General features: G+C 59.0%; 1 protein-coding gene across 3 annotated transcripts in view; it reads right to left on the reverse strand.

Annotated features, from left to right (window-relative positions):
- The window catches only part of CACNA1I (calcium voltage-gated channel subunit alpha1 I), a 119412-nt gene extending 109413 nt beyond the window's left edge, over positions 1–9999 (reverse strand). For all 3 annotated transcript variants that reach the window (XM_085024999.1, XM_085024998.1, XM_085024997.1), the window contains exon 1: positions 9233–9999. The gene's annotated coding sequence lies outside the window, so the exon portion shown is untranslated. The remainder of the gene's footprint in view (positions 1–9232) is intronic.
- Positions 10000–13714: the final 3715 nt, after the last annotated feature.

Consider the following 13714-nt stretch of genomic DNA (forward strand, 5'->3'; position numbering starts at 1 on the left):
TAGAGATGAGACCCAAATCCCTGGCACCCACCCAGCTGCTGCCCGTGGCCGCTAAGCTGTCAGCTGAACTGCCCAGAATTGATACATTTGGACATTCCTCTGGCTCCAGGGGGCAACAGGCGGGAGTTGGCGCCTCCTGCCACTTCTCCCGGCTGGTCAGCGAGGCAGGGTTTTCTCCCGAGCTCAGGGCTTTGCTCTTGGTTCCAGAAAAACAGCCATGGCGCTTACGTAAGTTTCCAGGCACCTCGGCCCGCCACGTGTCAACCCCTGGGCAGAAAATCATTCTCTCCAGGGTGGCTATGGGTCTGCTCGCTGCCATGCCAGCCTCAGAGTCCACCACTCCCTATCCCAGCCCCTCCGCACCTGCCAAAGTCCACCTCATCAGGTCCAGGAGCGCTGGCTGCCTCCTTCAGGCCTCTGCTCCCACCCCCTGCTCTTCCAGGCCCTGACGATTCATGACTTTGTCCAACAAATATTTCCTGAGCACCTATTATGTGCAGGCAGTGTGCAGGCTCCGGCGTTAAGCTGGTGAAGAGGCCCGACCTGGCACCAGTCCGCATTCAGCCTTCACTCCAGCAAAGGAGAGCAGCACACGGGTCAATTAATTTTTCCCTCTGGATTTCCATAGCTCTTATCACCACCAACCATGCTGTATAATTTATGTATTTATGATTTAGTGTCTGTCTCCTGAAATGAAAGAGGGCTATAAGAGAGCAGGAAGGGTGGTCTATTTCGTTCACTGCTGTATCCCCTCAGCACCTGGAACAGTGCCTGGAACATACGAGGTGCTCAATAAATATGAGTCGAATAAATAAGTAAAAAGTGCTGGGAAGTAAATAAGCAAGGGGGTGGGGAGAAACCCTCCTCGACCTCTCTAAAGACATTTAAGATAAAAACAGTAAGAATCAGAAAGCACCAGCCTTGGGTGATCTGTGAGAAGGGCCCTCCAGGTACCAGGAACGGCATGTGCAAACGCTCAGGGCATTTAAGGATCAGAGATGAGGCCAGTGTGGCTGAGCCAGGGGCAAGGAGAAGGGAGGAAATTGGAGAGTCTGGCAGGGCCCCTTGTGAGCTCAGGTTTTATTCCAAGTGCAACGGGAAGCCACAGAAGGGTTTTTATGCAGGGAGTGGTGTGGTCTGGTCTGGGTTTTTAAGCCTTCCCTCTGGGGGCTGAAGAGAGAGCTGCGTTGAGGGGCAGGGGTGGAGCAGGGAGGAGACTGGAAAGGTGGGCTGGGCGGGCCTGGGATGCTGGTGGAGGTGAAAAGGAGACGGGGGATTGGAGACATCTATTAGAGGCAGGAGAGCCTGGCCTTGCATCAGCCCCAAGGCCACGCCACCCAGCACCACTGAAACCCTGCCTGCAACCACAGAGGCTCGGGGATTACACATAGCCACCTCCTCTCCTCAGGCTCAGCCCTGTCCACTTCATGGTCACTTGCTCGGTGCCTCCCTTGGCCCCTGTCTGAAGCTGTCACACTGTGTTGTCGTCCTTTGACCCCGCAACTCTCCCCCCAGCACTGTGGGGCTCTTAGAGACCATGACTGCTAAGGCCACCAACGCACTCCCCAGAGCCCACCCAGCCTCCACCCTCTGACCTGCCCCCCTCCCCGTGATCACCCAGACCATGCCCCTCCCATCTGCTCCCTCCTAGCTGCCCAGACCACAGCCCTCTGCCCTGCTCCCCATTCCCAGTTCCCTCGGCTCTGCGCCTGTAGCCCAGCTCCTGTCCCCAGCTGCCCAGGTGCCTATGGCTGAAAGCTCTTGGGGAATTGGCACCTGGGACCTGCTGGGCTCCAACCTATCTGCATAGAGAGAGCAGAGGACTTGCCTTAGGTGGCAGTATTAGTGGATTCAGACTCAGGATCATCCGGCCCCAGAGTCTGAGCTGCCTCCGCACCTGGAGCAATGGTGTGGTACCTGGACTGGCCTCCCTTGGCAGGGGCAGGAGTGGGACCCCACTGTGTCTAGAACATACTCCCTCACTCCTGCCTCCACTGGCCTCTTGGGCCTCAGTTTCCTCTCTGTTAAGCTCAGCCTTCCCCCAGCCCGCCTCTGCAGGCCCCTGTGAAGAGGTAACATGACAGGGATGGAAAGGTGGATGTCCAAGCACTCATGTGGCCAGCCGTGTCATCTCCAGCCCTCTTTTTGCTTTCACCACCAACACCACCACCTCTATCACCACCATCACCATCACCACCATCACCACCATCACCACCACCACCACCATCACCATCACCACCATCACCACCACCATCACCATCACCATCATCACTCATCACCGTCACCACCCACCACCATCACCATCACCACCACCACCATCACTGCCACTGTCACCATCACCGCCACCACCATCACTGCCACTACCATCATCACTCATCACCACCACCACCATCACCACCACCACCATTACCATCACCACCACCACCATCACCATCATCACTCATCACCATCACCACCATCACCACCACCACTGTTACCATCACCGCCACCACCACCATCACCACCACCACCATCACCACCACCATCACCACCATCTCCATCACCACCACCACCATCATCACCACCATCACCACCACCACCACCACCATCACCACCATCTCCATCACCACCACCACCATCACCACCACCACCACCACCATCACCACCATCTCCATCACCACCACCACCATCACCACCACCACCACCACCATCACCATCACCACCATCAGCAGCAGCATCACCGCTACCACCATCACCTTCATCACCACCACAACTACCATCACCACCATCACCACCACCACCACCACCATCACCACCACCACCACCACCATCACCACCACCACCATCATCACTATCACCACCACCAAAAACAACAACCACTACCACCATCATCACCACCATCACAGCATCACGGAGGCTCTAATTAAGGCTGACCCTGTGCCAGGCAATGGGCAAAGAGCTTCTCTGAATTGTTTATGTTGATTCTCACCACAGTCTCATAATGTACAGACCATGTTTTTTCCTGCCTCCTGGAGAAGGAGACTGGGGACGAGGGAAAGCCAGCCATGCCCAAGATCACCCAGATAGTACAGAGCAGAGTCAAGGTCTCAGTCCCGGTCAGCCACCCCTGAGCCCAAGCACTGAAGCACCACAGGCACCACCCTGGGACAGGGAGAGGTGCCCTGGGACCAGTCTTTCCTTCCCAGCTGAGTCACTGGGCAGTGCAGATATACTGTAGGTGTTGGTCCAGCCAAGACACCAGCCTCACCCCCACTGTGGGCAAAGACCCTCCAAATCATCCCAAGTCTGTGGGGAAATCTGCCTCCCAGGCCCTCCGGCTGCCACTCCAGAGCCTTGCAAGTGTGGTGTGGGCAAGCTTCGTGTCTGCAGAGCTCAGAGTCCTGGTGAAGAAAGACCTGAGGTCTGGCCTGGTCACCCCAGATGGGAGGGGTGTGTGTGTGTGTGTGTGTTCACAGGTAAACACAGACAAGCAACTTGTTTATCCCTTTGTCAACAATCACACATCAGCTAATGTCACAGCTTGAAAAACAAGCAACAGATTCATTCTGGGAATTCTAGAATCCAGGAATCTTAGCATCGGAATATTTTAGAATCATCCAGAAGCTTAGAGGCCCGCGATATTACCTACAATAACCTTAGACTCTACAGAGTGTATTTCAGAGCACGGGCTCTGGGAGCTGACACCCACCCACCTGGGCACATGACTCGGCCTGGCGGGGACCTCAGATACCCCGTCTATAAAGCCAGGGTGACAGCTGTTCTGCGGCAGGGCCGCCAGGAAGATGAGTGGGGATAATGCACCTGAGTGCCTGACCACACACCGGACACTGGACCAGCGCCCAATGCGCCCGTGATGGACTCCCGTGCCTGCTAGCTGGTCAGCCATGGAATTCCAGAACCCTGAAACATAGGTGCTCCAGAAACACATGTCTGGTTTTAGACCCTCTGGGCTCTAGATCTTTACACGGAGAACCTCTGAAAAGAATGGGACCCCTGACCACACACACTCACCAGCACAAAGACCACACAGTCACCCTCACACACACAATCACACACAGAGACACATACATACAATCACACACTCACACACAACACCCAGTCCCATACATCTTACACATGATCACACTCAGACATGCACAAACACACACACTCACAATGCACACGCGCACACAGACTCATACATAGTATCTACTGACACATATACGTTTGCTCACACAGACATGGACACACACACCTCACACACTCCTGATCACATACACATGCACGCAGAGGCAAACACTCATTCACATACAGCACACCAAAGCAAAGCCTGAATCTCGCAGGCTGCAGAAAAGTCTATGAGGCTGCAGGAAACCTGCCTCCCAGAATCTTCCAGCCGGCATCTCAGAGTCCCTGGAACCCTCTGTCTGCTCCCTCTTCCGCATGACAGCCCTGCAGATGCGTGACGACAGCCCGCCCACCCCCAGGCCTCATCTGCCCCAGGCCTCTTGTCACCAGCTCCCTCATCCATTCCTTGGGTGACAATTCCCAGATCGTCTGTTCCTTGGGACTTCTCCCCAGTCATGCTCGAGATTGCCTTTCCTCGGCAAGGACTGGATCAGGTTTGCACCAAGTCACCCAGAAGAGGGCAGACGGGTCACCTGCCTGATTCTGCAGGAACAGAGAGGGAACTCTCTTGATGCAGTCTGGGAGTCCCAGAGCCTAGGCCATCCAGTCAGACTAAAGCAACTATGTGGCATGTGGTCCACTGGTCCCCTCTGATCGTCTTCAGAGGAGCTGCAGCCAAGTCAAAGCTCCTCTGGCCTACAGAGGAATGGCTGAAATCTGGCCTCTAAAGGCAGGACCTGACACAAAACTTGCTGAGCCTGCCTACATATTGCAGTCACCTTGGTTCTGTCACCAAAATCAACAGCTAACCCTCCCGGCTTTGTGGTGTTCAAGGAACTAGATCAGCAACCCCTCCCACGATGGCTAACAAGAATCAGAGCCAAGTTATTTGCTGAGAACTTACTATGTGCCAGGGACCTCATTACAGTGCGATGAACTAAGCCCTGTTGCCCTTTCTAATGCATAGGTGAACATACTGCGGCACAGAGAGATGAAGGGATTTTCCCAAGGTCAAGAGCTCCTTAGTCAAAGAGCTGGGATTTGGATGTGCCAGATTCATATCCAGGTCCCCGGTTACAGGGCTGTCCAGGCCAGGCCTTAGACAGAAGGCTGCAGCCCACTCCCCCATCCCCAGTAGCTGTCCACGTGTCTGCCACTAGGCATCGTCATTTGCTTGGCGGCTCTCAGCCTTATGACAAGTGCCAGCCAGCGAGGCTGTGTTGGAATCTCCATCAGTGTGTTTGAACATTTCTCCAGCAGGTGACTGCCCACCATTTTTTACTCCCTCTACCCGGAGGGCCCTGGCTCTGACTTCAGCTACTGAGTCAGGGTGCACGTATCCCCTGATGGAGGGAGAGCGTCCCAGCGGAAAGCACTGGGTCAGGAGTCCCCACTCCATGTCCCCTGCGTGGTATGGTCTCACCCAGCTTCATTTGCTCTCGGACAAAATGCAGAGCAGGCTTCTTTCTCTGCCTCCCAAAAGGGACGGCAAATGGGGAAAGAGATACGGAAGGTACCTTAACGAAAGAAAAACTGCTTCCCTGTTCCAGGCCCTACGCTAGGCACTCCGGAGACATTTCCAAGCCTCACCAAAATCCCTCAAGGTGAAAGTCATCACCCCAACGCCCTGCTATTCAAAGCACCCCTTGGGACCAGGCCCATGACCCAGGCTGGCTCCCGTCACTCCCGGCCAGGACAGGAGCCGAGGGATCCAGGGAGGAGGCGTATCTCTGCACCCACAGCCAGTGACGCAGGCCTGACTGCTCCCTGGAGCTGGCGGTCAGCGGTGAAAAAAAGGACAACCCTGGCGCTCGGCTCAAAAAGCAGTCTCAGCGAGACCACCCGAGCCAGGGCAGGAGAGGGGGACTCGGCAGACGGAGGCCTCTGAGATGCCGGGAGAAGGTGTGCAAGCTAGGGCCAGGGTGGCACTGACCTTGGCCCGGAAAGACCATGGCCTCCACCCTGGAGAAACCACTTCCCTCTCATCCTCTCCTGCTCGAGGAGCCCCAGCAGCTCCCAGCACTTGCTCCAAGGGCACCCGAACACCTTGTGCTTTCGAAGCCGACTGCGACCTGCACCCCCCTCCCCAGGCATCAGGTTCTCCTTCCTGAGAGCCCTCGAGCAAATCAGGCCCTGTGACAGGGGCCCACCTGGCATCTGGTACAGGGGACGCCCAGGCCCCTCCCAGGAGCACAGAGGCTCCAAGAGGGCAGACTCTGTCTGTAACCTTCTTTTCACTGCTCTGTCCCCCGTTACCACATCGGGGCTTGGCCCATTGTAGGTGCTTAATAAATACAAGAGAGAAAGCGAGAGGAGGAAATCAGATTTGTTTTCTTCCCTCCTTGGACTGGCAGCCATGAGGGGGAGAGACTCAGCCCACACCTTCCTGGATATCAGGATCCACAGACCCACAAACCTACGGACACATGGACCTGTGAATCCACACACCCACAGATTCACAGACACACACACCCACGGATCTACAGATCCAGGGAGCCACAGACCTACGGACTCACAGGCCCACAGGCTCACGCGTTCACAGAGGGCCGCGGACCGCGGATCACGGAGCGTGGACCCACAGACACGCTCCCAGCTCCCTGGGCTGTCTCTGAGCCCCCAGCCTGGCGGGGGACCCCTGGGGGGCATAAGGGTTGAGGACACATTCACATGCAGGAAGAAGAGGTTCAGCAAAAAAGAACAAGACGGACGGAAGGGGTCAGAACAGAGCAAGGGGAGGGAGGACAAGAAAGAAGGGGGGGCAGAAAAGGAGGAGGCAGAGGAGGGCGCACCCCCCCCCCCCGAGGCCGGCACCCAGCCCAGCAGCCTCTCTTTCCCCAGACATGGTTTTAGGGCCGCGCACCCAGAGAACAAGGCAACTGGGGGGTGGGGGGGTACAGACCCGAATCAAGAAGCCCCACAGGAGCCTGCTTCATCACCCGGAAAGGGCTCAGAGCTGATGGGGGCGGAAGCAGCAGCGCCCAGAAACAGACTTTTCTTGGGAGGGCTGAGGCCCAGGGGAGCCCCACTTGGGGCACAGGGTGAGGGTGGCAGAGACGCGGTGGAGGGCGACAAGGGGAAGAGGGTTGGCGTCGCCCCTCCCCCTCCGTGGGTCCGGGAGGTGGATCTGGGTCCAGGACCACAGGGAGGCTGCAGTCAGGCCAGTCCCTGAAACTGCTCCCAGCTTGGCTGCGGGCTCACGAGGGGCAGGCCGTCTGGAGCCAGGGACAAGGACTGGGAGAGGAGGGGTTCTGGCAGCAAGCTCCCCCCCACCTCCCCCACCCCCAAGGTCAAGGGGAGTCAGGGCACAGGGACATGGGAACTGCTGCTTGGTGCCCCCTGGTGGAGCTAGAAGATGCCCTCTCAGAAGCCCCTGGAAGGTGGGGGGTGGGCGGGGACCTTGGTCAAAGGAACTGAGAGGGGTGTTCAGCCAGGCCCGTAGCCCCTCCCCCAAGCTGCCCCTCCCCGGGCTCCAGAGGCCGGCCTAGAAGGCTCTCTAGGCACAGAGCTCAGAGGTCGCCGCATGGCGTCCAGGCCCCTGCGTGGGTGCTGGGGGGGAGGGGGCAAGTTTGGTGCCAGCCAGCTCAGCGCCCCCCAGGACGAGCTCTTCCCTTCTCCTCTCCTCCCCCGGTCTGCAGCCCCGGGATCCATCCGCTCAGTGCCACCTGCCCTGTCACCCACTGCAGCCTCTGATGGTAGAGGTGGGAGGGGACAGGGAGGTCTCTAGACTCCCGGCCAGTCCCCCTCCCAGGCCCTGGCCCTGGAGCCTGGACAGAAAGTTTGTCCTAAAGGGTGGACAAGAGTTTCCAAAGCCAGTCCTTGGGGCTTAGGGGAGACACTGATCCAGGAGGTGGCTTGACAGCGTGGGTAGGGCCTACAATTGAGCCCAAAGGGGAATCAGGCCCCACCTCCTCCTCGCCAGACCCTTTCCCACGGGGCCAAGCCCACGGAGCTACAGCTCCATCTGCACAGGACCCTGGCCCTAGGCGGTGCCAGTATCTGCTGGGTAACCCCCACCCCAGGTGGTGAGAGACAGAACAGACTGGCTCCCTGCTCAGGCCAACCTGATCACCCCGGGCCCTAGGACACTCCTCACATGGCGTGTCAGACCCCACGACACCGCCCAGCACAGACGCAAGCAAGCTTCCTCCCTCTCTCTTTCACACACACACACACACACACACACACACACACACACACACACACAGCCCTGGCCCCAGAACATAGACTCCCAGGGCCAGAATACAGCTCAGGGGTCTCCTCTGATGCCAATCACATCCATAGCTCAGGAGCCCCCCAGACCCTGAAAGGAGAGAAACACAGCAGAGCCGCTGACTGACGCCTCAGCCTGGGCCCATCCAAGAGCCCCCTTCCCCAGGCATCCGACCGCCCCCCAGAGGCCTTCCCACCCCCTGCCAAGGCCTCTTGTCCCCCACATTCCTCCCCACACACCACCCAGCAGACAATTAAAACCCAATCATCATAAACACTCATTATATAACCAGCCCCAACCTGCTGAGAATTCCTTTTACCCCCGAGAGTCCCAGCTCCGACCCCCCGCCGGGTCACGTACAGCGAGGCCTTGGGCACCCCTCGGTGCTAACCCGGGAGGGGGCCGGCCCCCCACCCCCGCCTCCAGCAAAGTTAACCGCTGCCTGGGATTCCCCCATTCAATCTCCCCCACCACCCCCGCTGCCTCTCTCCCTCCGCCTCCACTCCCAGCTCAGCCCCCTGGACCTGGCGCCAGCTCCGTCCCAGCTGGCCGCAGAGCCGCAGCAGCGGAGGGGCAGCGGGACAGACACACAGCCTGGGCCCCCGGCCGGCAGCCTGACTTGTTGAATAAATTTCTGCAGCGCTGGCTCAGCCGGCTTCAGCATTGGCACCGAGAGAACTTTCGTGGCCTTGGAGAAGGGACCGGTCAAAGTTTCGCCGTCCTTCCTCCCAAGGCACCTACCCCGAAGGCAGGGTTTGGGGGCCCGATCCGATGGGGGCGCGCCGGTGGGGGGACCGGTCCCCAGAAATAAATAAATAAACGCCTCAATAGCGAAAGAGCCCGACGCGCCAAGAAATTGGCAGCGGAGCGGAGCCCTCCCTGTCCTCCCCTTCCCCCACCCCCACCCCCACCTACCTTGGCATGGACTTGGCCGGGCAGCGGGGGGTCGTCCAGGTTAGCGCCGCGGGGGTGACGCGGCCCCCCGAAGCCGGAAATCGAGGGGGACCCGCAGCCCCGCCAGCCGCCCCCCCCCCCCGCCAATTCAGGATCAGCTGAGCCCCTGGGGCGCGAGGGGCGGCGGGCGGTGGGCGGCGGGCCCCGGGGCCCGGGCCATGGCGGGAGGAGGCGGCGGGCTGGCGGGAGTGTCGCGCGGCTCCGGCGGGCGGCGAGAAGCCGGCGGCGCGGACGAGCCGCGGACCGAGCCGGAGTTGGAGCGCGCGGCGGGCGGGCGGGAGCGCGGCGCTCCGGGGCCGGGGCCGGGGGCGGGGGCGCTGCGGGCACCGAGCCCGCGGGCAAGTGCCCGGAGAGGAGCCGCGCGGGCAGCGGCCCGGGGCGGGGGCGCGGGGTCGGGGCTGCGTCCCTCGCCAGGCTCGGCTGCGCTCGCACCTCCGGCCCCGGGCTCGAGGCGCGGGGTCTGCGCGCGGCGGGGGCTGCGGAGGAGCCCGAGCGCCCGGCGGTGCGGGGACGTGCGGCGGCGGCGAGACCGAGCTGCGCCGCGTGCGAGGCAAAGCCGTCCTTATACTGACACCAAATGTCTTCGGGGAAAGCTGCAGGCGCGGGACGCTGGAGGGGGGGAGGCGTGGAGGCGACAGACAGACTGACGGCGGCGCCGGGTGAGCCCCCCCGCCCGCCTCCCCGGAGGGCGAGAAGCCCCCAGCCTCGCGGCCACCTCCTTAAAATTCAGGGTTGTGCCTGGGAGAGGGTCCTACCCTCTCACCATGGGGGGTTGCGTCATGCGTAAAAAGGGAGGGCCCCATTCCTGACCACCCCCAAGTCCCGGGTGCCTGGCTGGCCACATTACCCTCCGGATCTTCACAGAGATGCTGTGAGAAGGTGGGGAGGGGGGTCCTCCACTGCCCCGGGGAGGGGCTGCGCGTCTAAGACCACCAGCTCTTAAGCGGCGGAGCCCTGCTAAAACTCAACTCCAATCGTCACTCTGCAGCCCAGGCAGCCTCCCCCACTTCTCATCCACACCCAAATCCTTCCCAGCCTTCAGAGCCACCTCCTCCAGGAGGGCTTCCAAGAGGGCTCCCAGATGGAACGGATGCCTCTTGTTCCAGCTGCAAATGCCCCAGCCTCTCCGCTTCCACCGGGCAGCCTGAGCCACAGGAGCTTGAGAGGTCAGGAACCTCAGCTCAGCTCGCCCAACCCCACCTCATCGCCTGAGAGATGGGCGGGGGCTGTGGTGGGAGGCTACTCAGGCCTGGCCTAGGCCACTTGGTTTGGCAGATGGGCAGAGCATTGGAAGAAGGTACCCTCAGGTGTGGCAGCAGCTCAGCCACTTCCTGACTGGGGGCCTTGGGCAAGCCCCTTAAAGTCTCCTCATCTGTGAAATGGGGATAAAAGTTCACACTTGGCAGCCTGAGAACAGTCTAAAAAAGGTTTAGCATGGTGCCTGGCACATCATCACTTCCTACCTTTCCATCTGTCCAGGGAGACGAAGCAAACCTTTGTCGCCAGACCACAGTGCAAGGTCATGTAAGCACACACCAGGCGAGGCGGTGTCTCGCAGACTTGGATGGAGCGGGCCAGAAGGCGTCCACGGGTGGGACGGATTTATTTCAGAACCGAGTGGGCTTCAGATCAGAAGTCTCAGGGACGTGCTCATCAAAGGCCAGAGGCTTACACTGGGCCTCGAAAGGCTTATGCAGGATTGAGATAAGAGGAGAGGCGGTGTGTGGGGAGATGGCATCAGGGAGGGAGAGAGGACACGCGCAGAGGCATCGCAGGCGGAAGAAGGTGGCGAGGGCGGGCCCTCCACACCGGGGCCAGCTGAGTGCCCAGCTGACAGCCCCCGGCCCGGAGGGTGAAGGAGATCAGGCCGCGAGGCAGGGAGACGATGCTTGCTTCCTCTCCCTTCTCCTCTAGCAACATTTTCATTAGGTTCAAAGGCTGGATGAGACCCCCCAAGAAGCCACCAGATGGTAAGTTCTCAGGACTGGGTCTTTTCAGCTGTAGCCTCCCCACAGTGACCGCCCAGGCCCCCTCCCCACACACACACACTCGCGTATCTGGGGTGACACAGATCTCACCACCTTCTGGGGCAGCTCCTTTGCTCTCTGGGCCTCTCTGATCATTCAAAGTTCTTTTCTTAGATTTAAGAAGAAATTCGCCCCCTTCCATAATCCTCGTCCCTTCCCTATCCTGGCAGGACGAATATTCCCCTCCCCAGACTCCTTGAAGCATCCTCACAGGCAGGAAGTCCTGCTTCATGTCCAACCTAAATGCTTTATGCTTCAATTAAAGCTTTTGCTATCTGCTCCTTCACTCTCGGCCTAGGAATGGGCTCCATGGACATGGAGGGTGTGGCTCGACTAAAGGACACAAAAGCAGTGATGATAAGGGGTGACCCCCAAACCTGCTGCGGGAAGGGATGGCAACACCAGGTCTCCACATGTAGCCAGGCTGCGGCAGTCCCTCCTGAAGGCCCTTGCTGGCTGCGGGAGCTTCATTTATTCATTATTGCTATTTATATTGTGCCTGGTATTTGCAGAAGGCTGCAGCAGCCACGAACACTCATTAGGCCCCGCCAAGCCCTGGGAGCAGGGGTCTGCCATGCTCCTGCCAGGAGGTCAACGAGAGGAGCCCTGGCCTGGAGTCCCGTTGTGCATCCAGCTGACAGCTGGGCCAGGCACCCCAAACCTCCCCCAGGGGCAAGGCCCGACCCTTGTTGGGCCCTCACTTCCCTACTCCCGCAGCTGCTGGGCAGAGAGGGCCAGGCTCACCTCTGTCCCCGAGGAGAACTTTCTAGAATTGTAATGGCTGGAAGGGTAGGGAGCATCTATCAAGGGGGACAAGCAAGCTGGGACTAAAGGAAGCCGGGGCAGGATTCCTGCCCTAGGACATGAGATGAGGTCCCTTCCAGGCCTAAAGATCCTCAGAGCACAGAGACAAAAATTCCAAAATCCTCAGAATCCGCGCTGCCTTATTTCTCAAACCTGGAGCATTTCTCTGCCCCAGGCCCTGCTCTAAGCCCATGACAAATATTAACCCATTTAATCCTTGCCACAGTCTAAATCATCACTCCTTTTTTATAGATGAGGACCCACGGGCAGAGAGAAGTTAGGTAACTTGCTCATTATCACACAGCTAATGAATATCGGCAAAGCTGGTATTTGAATGCAGGGGGCCAGGCTGTGCTTTTAACTAGGATTCTGGATACTAAGATTCAAAACCTCTAAGAATCAAGGTTTCCAGGATTCCAAACTGGCAGAGTAACTCCATCCATGAGAGCAGGGAGGGGAGACCTTGAGATATGCTCACACCAGCCAACCAGCATCCCTTCAAGCATGTTCCTCCGAGGCATGAAGAGGGGCTGCTCTCAGCCCAGTGCGCTGAACACCTAAGAACCAGGCCCTGGGAGCCGCTCACCATGATCAGAGCTTGGGATAGGAGAAAACCAACGGCAGAAAACCAACTCCAACATTCCAAGGGCTTTTATTAAGCATCTAGAGGGTGCCAGGCCTGTGCCAGGGCTGAAGGACATGATGAGATGGAAAGGCCCAGAAATGCTGACTGTGGATGAAACAGAGAGAGGATTTAGAGTCAGACTCAGAGGGAAGGTGGGTCAGATGCTGGGCCTCCCAGAGGTGGCAGGGCAGGTGCATGATGGGCTCACAGAGGCCAAGGTGGACCCAGAGCCCGGACTGGAGGGTCAGGGCTGGAGGGTCAGGGCTGGATCGGGCAGGGGAGAGGAACCAGAAGATTCAGAGGAGAAAGAGTGGAGAGTGAAAGGAGAGGAGAGAAGGTGAGGAGGCAGGGTCACAGGGAGGGGGAGCTCCTGAGGGGATCCCCCAGAGAGAAGAAGAGTCTGATAGTCCAGTCTCGCCTCCCCTCAAGCCCCCAGGAAATTGCTAGATGCACCCAGGCCTTGTGAGGGTGGGGTTTTCAATGTGGGAATGAATCCCCCGCGGCCAGCTTTGGGCAGGTCAGCCAGTCCACCCCCAATGAGACTAAGCTGGTGGAAGCAAAGGTCAGAGCCAGAGGGGCCCAGGAGGATGCCAGCATCCCTCCAGAGTCACTGCAGCCACAGGAACCCCACCCAGACTGGAAGGATGGGGGTCCAGCATCTTGCTCAGCTAAGGAGCAGGGGCCCCTGCCCCAGACAGGGGCCCCGTCTCCTCTGTGAGCCCACTTAACCGTGGCAGCCGTCCCAGGTGAGAAGGCTCACGAAGCTCATTTTACAGATGGGCGAACCGGAATCCAGAGACATTAAGTGAATTGCCCAGGGTCACACAGCTAATGAGCTGCAGAAGCAGGATTCTATGCCAGTGTGTGTGTGTGAGAGAGAGAGAGGAAGAGAGTGGATAGAGATCCATCTCCCACCTGCCCAGGAAGGAGGCTGGAGGCAGCAGAGGGGAAAGGGACAGACCTCAGGGCTCCCAGCTTCCTGCCAGG

The sequence above is a fragment of the Sus scrofa genome, chromosome 5, assembly GCF_054392235.1.
Source record: "Sus scrofa isolate SSC_HxYL_T2T_F1_AM1 chromosome 5, Sscrofa_HxYL_maternal_Yorkshire_Landrace_v2.0, whole genome shotgun sequence".
Taxonomy (NCBI): Eukaryota; Metazoa; Chordata; class Mammalia; order Artiodactyla; family Suidae; genus Sus; species Sus scrofa.